Here is a 6,000-nt window from a genome sequence, read left to right as displayed (position 1 = left end):
AAGTATTATGTAGTATGTTGGAGACAGAAAAATGCTCCCCAGAAGAAAGAACAGATTAAGGCAAATTGGAAGTGATTGTGGCGGTATGTGTATATGTGGAGTTTTAAATCAGGTGATCAGAGTAGCCTCATTGAGAAGGTGAACTTAAGCACAGACTTGAAGGTGAGGGACTCAGTGAATTGTATTTCAGGGAAAAAGCAGTCCAGGCAGAGGAAACAACCAGAGCAAATGCCTTAAGGTAAGTCTGAGAAACTTCTTTTTTGACTGTTCTAATGCCAGTTATTTAATGGGTGCCGGGGGGAGGTGTCCATGGACCTTTTGGACAGAATTCAGAGAAATTTAACATTTTCTTTAATTATGACCATAGGTAACACATTCTGCTCTTACACATGCCTGTGGTTCCTTTCCTGATCTTTGACTCCCTGTCATAAAACCATAATAGGTTTAACCAATATAGTAGTGGCTCAGTATTCCTCCAAATGTTCATAAAAAGGATTCCTATACTGGCCAGCCACAAAACAAAACCATAATGTTCACAAATAAAAACTTTAAAGTAAACTGGATCAATACAATGAACAGAATTGTAACTGGTTTAAAGTGTCCAAGATCAGGACAGGTGTATCATGTGTGTGGGTGGGAACAGAAGGAAACTTGTTTCAAGCCCGTGAGAAATTTGCCCTGGGTCTAATCCCACAACCTGTCCTAATCCAGTTTCACTTGTAATTCTCTTATGACTAATGAACTAGCCTTCATGACTGAAAACATTGAGAACTCACTGTGGTATGAGGTCACCCCTACAGAGGAACAATGTCAGCTGTGTGGAATGGTAGAGAGCTCAGTTAGGATTCCACCCCTTACATTTTCAGTAATTCCCTGTATTACCAAAAACTCCAAATGGAGCCACATTGTTAACAGTAAGTTTTGTTTTTTAAAAAAACGCATTTCTGATATCCAGAATTTCTGGTATATAGAATTTCCCATTACCACAGATATAATAAAAGGATTAGGATCATAATTTTTTAATAGTATGATCTGTTCCTTCTTTTGGTTAGGTTATAGAAGTATTTTTGGCATTCTGGTATAGTCATTCTTTCTAGATTTTTTCCCTTTAATCCATATGTTAAAAAAATCCAATAAAAGGAAAGAAAATGACATGATCTTTCCAGTTTATTCATAAAGAAAAACTAAAATATAGTGAGATGTTAGGGCACAGTGAGACAAATCTGGACAGTAATTAGTGAAATCATTTATGCAAATATAAACTTGGAGAAAAAAAGAAAGAAAATAAACTTGTAGAGTTGTTTGGAGGAATAGTCTAATCACCATTTAAATACTAGGGAGTATTTAATTTTTCAATACCAGTTTCAGCCAAAAAAAACACATTATTTGATACCAGAAGATGAACTTGCAAAACAGTCTCTCAGTGGCTGGCTAGTTAGCTCAGTTGGGTAGAGCACGGTGCTACTAACACTAAGGTCCAGGATTCGATTTGTCAGCCAGCTGACAAAAAAAAAAAAAAAGAAAAGAAAATAGAACATCAAAGTCTTTCAAGTCAAATCTTTGAACTGACAAGTTAAAATATGGTTAGGCCATAGTTAGAGGTCAAGGGTTTGGATCACTATATAGGCCAGCCATACCCACACCCACACCCACACAAAAGTTAAAACATACATGACACGAAAGTCGATTACATTGTATAATGATGAATATACTAATTATCCTTATTTGAACATCACATATTGCACACAGGTATTGATATTCAATGCTGTACCTCACAGATATGTACAATCAACTATGTTCCAATAAAAATAAGTAAAAATGAAAAAATGAAAAATAAATAAAATATACATGACAAATTGAAAATATAATTTTGTAGCATACCTAACAAGAAAGTTGTATCATCAAATAACCCAATAGAACAATGAGCAAAGGATATAAGACAATTCATAGAACAAATAAAAATTGCCAATAAGCATGATATTCAATCTGATTTATAATCTAAGAATGTATCCTATCCACATATTTCCACAAATATTCAAAGGTTTACCTTTAAAAATGTTCACTGCAGCATTGTAAATAAAATATTGTAAACAATATTGAGTGATATGTGGTGTACTACTGTGCAGCCATTAAGAATAATAATATTGAAATGAAAAGTATAGTATAATTTCACTTTTGTTAAAACATTCATTTATATATACAAAACATTAAAAAAAGCCCAAAAACAAAAAACCAAAAACGTAGTTACATGTATCTGTCCAGGAAAAAGATATATGAAACTGTGAACAATAATTTTCTTTGAAAGTTGTAATTATAAAAGACTTTTACTTTATACTATTCTGTTTTGTTTGAATTTATACAACAAACATGTATTACACTTATAATCAGCAACAAAATCAAAATTTTCCATTTTGGAAAAGAAAAAAAAAAGGTTTTAGTTTTTAAAAATTGTCTAGTAGGAAAGTAAATTTCTGTACTGTATGAAGAAAAATGGTGTGGTCTTTATGGTTTATTTTCCTTCAAATTTATGGCTTTATTATTCCTTCTGCTTACAATTTAAAAAGTAAACATTTTAAATAAAGAAAAATCAAGTATCACATTTTACTCTTTAAATGGCTAAGAAAGGGTATAATTACAAATGAAAACGTGCTGAAGTTGGACCTAATGTGTAGACATTTCACATCAGCTAAAAGAAGGGTAAATGATATGAATTCTACAGAGACTTATCAAAATCATAAAATCCACAAATTCAGAATCCAAATGTGGATGACTAAGACACAATCTGAAAAGTATTTGAGTGGGAAGGAAGGTCTTTCAGCTTAATATAATCTTACAACTTCACTCCATTCCCCACCCCCACCTCTCCAGCCCTCAAATGCAGCCGTTTTGTTTAGGAGACACTAAAAAAAAAAAAGATTTTCTCTTTTAGGACAGCCATCGCTTTTTCCCCCTCCATTCCAGTATAAACATTCTAGCTACACTGCTGGTGATTTACAAAACATGCCTTGTTTGGAGACTTCTAATTTACTAAGAATATAGAAATGGCTCTGTAATTAAGAACTATTTATAAATAAATATGGCCTATGTTAAAAAAATTAAAAATTAAAAAAAACCAAAAACCTGTGAACACTTTTCTTTAACAAAATAATTTCACCCTAAACATTTTGAAGTGAATTTACACCACTGAATCAAATGAATCTATTAAGTTGAAGGAAAAAGCCTGGCTGGTTAGCTCAGTTGGTTAGAGCACAGTGTTTTAATACCAAGGTCAAGGGTTCAGATCCCAATACGAGCCAGCTGCCAAAAAAAGGGGGGGGGGAAATTGAAGTGGGGGGTGGGGGGAAAGAACTTTACTCATACTTGCTCATCTCATACTTACATTCCCCGCCCAAATCCTGAAGGAAAAGACAGGTTGTATGAAGACAGTTTGGGCTCTTGGGAACTGAGTCATCCCTTACAAGACACCTGGGTATTAAAAATTGTTACAAAGCTCTCGTTGGTTTTGCCTGCTAAAGATAATCTACAAAAGTGTAATCCAGAGAGCAAAATGATTCCAGCAGAGAAGTTGAAGAATAAAATCAAGTTAGAAGCCTCTTGTTAGTAGAAAGTTGACAGTCTTTTGAACACTTAAGGAAATGCAACCTTTTTAAAAAGGAAGAAATAGATCATTTTGTAGTTTAGTAAGGGCAATGTCTTCTTTCCACTTACCTGCTCAAGGTGACAAAGAGCTGGCCTTGTTTTAGCAACCTTTATTACACTTCACATTCCTTTTAACCCAAGGTAAAGATTAGGAACAGATCCCCACCCCTGTTCCGTCCATCTTGAAGTACAAGTGTTTGGTTATTACCTCACCTACCCACACCTGGAGACTGGTCACAGCATGGACAAGTCCAAACAATAACTTTTTCCTCCGCCAAACATTCTCTTCACAGTACTCAAATACAGCAAACAGAATACATTTAAAAAATGGGACACCTCCTCAGGGCAACTACGTCCTCTTTCTATGTGCTTCCTTCACTAGTATCCCGTCTTCATTTGAATTCTGCACTAGGATTTTTCTCTTTGAAATATCACTCGGATGAGGTCACTACAACTGAAGGATTTTTAGATCCTTTTCCCTAATAGAATTCAAACCCCATAGCAAAACAACCCACAGTTCTCAGCATCAATGAATACGCAACTCAATCAATGAATATGCCACTTTTTAAAGTCTTTTTTTCTTTCAGCCTGTTTTCTTGAAGTGTTGTTCCTGCTTAACTCATGCTGTTTCCTGTACATTTCAATGCTCATTTTGTCTATGGAACCCTCCTACCTACACTTTAAGGATTAGCTCAAGGGTTATCTTTCTACAAGTCTTCACATATGCTCCAAATGAATTATTTAACCAGTGGCTTTGGGAATTTGAAGCTAGTCCTCCCTAGGTGATTCTCCCACCATCACAAAAAGGCCCAAGTACCCTACCCTCGTCACATGGCCACTTACTGAATTGTAATCAATATTCTATGATTATATAATTATGCTCATTATAGGTAGATTCTATCATTTCTTCTTTTAATGCCTCAAAGCACATTGAACGACACTTAACACAAGTGTGCCCTCAATAAGTAATTAAATAGAAGCCAATTTTTTGAGAAATTGGTGCTTTCATAGAGCTTTTGACAGGAAGGCAGTGCAGTGGTTAAGAGAATGGATATGGGTGTCAGAGATATCTGGATTTAGGTTTATTAGGTCACTTAGCTGTGTGTCTTAGGCATTTTCTCTAAAAAAAATAGAGTTAACAACACCTACCTAATATGGTGATTGTGAAAATGTGGTAATGCACAAAAATACCTTAACGTAATATCTGGCATATGCTAAAGAAATAACTGCTAAGATATCTCTGGTTTTCACAGATGACTGTACAAATGTGACACTTAAAGGGGCATTTAAGCAACTATTTTTACGATTTAGGAAATAGTGAAGTCTTTAGTTGAAGGCTGGCCTCTCAAGAACCACTTCTTGAATGTTGACAAACCTCTTTTTCCTCTCTCTGCCTCCCCTTCCTTACTTCCATGTGTGATAATGTATTTGCCTGACAGAAATGTTGAGTAAGATAATGTGTGCAAAAGCACTACATAAACTACTGTAAAGGATTACTTTTATTAAGTGTTTAAATTCATAGAAAAAAAATGCCAAAAGCATTTAACGTTTTATTCTATTTCTAGCTTGTTCTGTGAAGGCCTTAAAAATAAATTTCCCTTCCACATAATTTTCCTTTCCTTTACTGTTTAGAGAACAGTAAATTTGATTACTCAAGTTTTCAAAAATGGAAACTAAATCTGGAATGGTTCTATTTTGCTCCCTCTGTTGGCTTGAAAGCAGGATAACACTGCCTGAGACTAATAGTTCAAGATCATCTAAACATTTATTTTCATGGACTTGACTAAGTGTAAAGATGTAATGGCATTCTACATAAAGACAAAAACCATAGTTTCAGCTCTTTTTTTTTTTTGGCAGCTGGCCAGTAAGGGGATCCGAACCCTTGACCTTGCTGTTTGTTATCAGTACCATGCTCTCCCAAGTGTCAGCTCCACCTTATATATTGACAATTAAAAGCAATTTATGGGGCCAGCCCAGTGGCGCACTGCTACAGTGCGCCGCTTGGGAAGCACAGCAGTGCTCCCACCGAGGGTTCGGATCCCACATACAGACTGGCCGCTCACTGGCTGAGCGAGGCGCGGGGGCAACACCGAGGGTTGCGATCCCGTTGCCAGTCCTGGTCCGGTACGGGCGCGACACTGAGGGTTGCGATCCGTTGCCGGTCACAAAAAAAGAGACAAAAAGGAAAACAAAAAAGCAATTTATGTCTACTTTATTTTTAACTATTAATTATCTAGCGTTCAAATCTAGAAAATTATTTTTGTACAAAGGCTAGCTGCCCTCCATTTGTTTCAAAATAATTACTTTCAAAGATTCTGTTTCTATATTTAAGGCTGAAATCCACGGAAAGCACCCAAACTT

This window comes from Galeopterus variegatus, unplaced genomic scaffold, assembly GCF_000696425.1.
Source record: "Galeopterus variegatus unplaced genomic scaffold, G_variegatus-3.0.2 Scaffold1568, whole genome shotgun sequence".
In the NCBI taxonomy this organism is placed as follows: domain Eukaryota; kingdom Metazoa; phylum Chordata; class Mammalia; order Dermoptera; family Cynocephalidae; genus Galeopterus; species Galeopterus variegatus.
Note: the sequence above shows the minus strand (reverse complement) of the source record.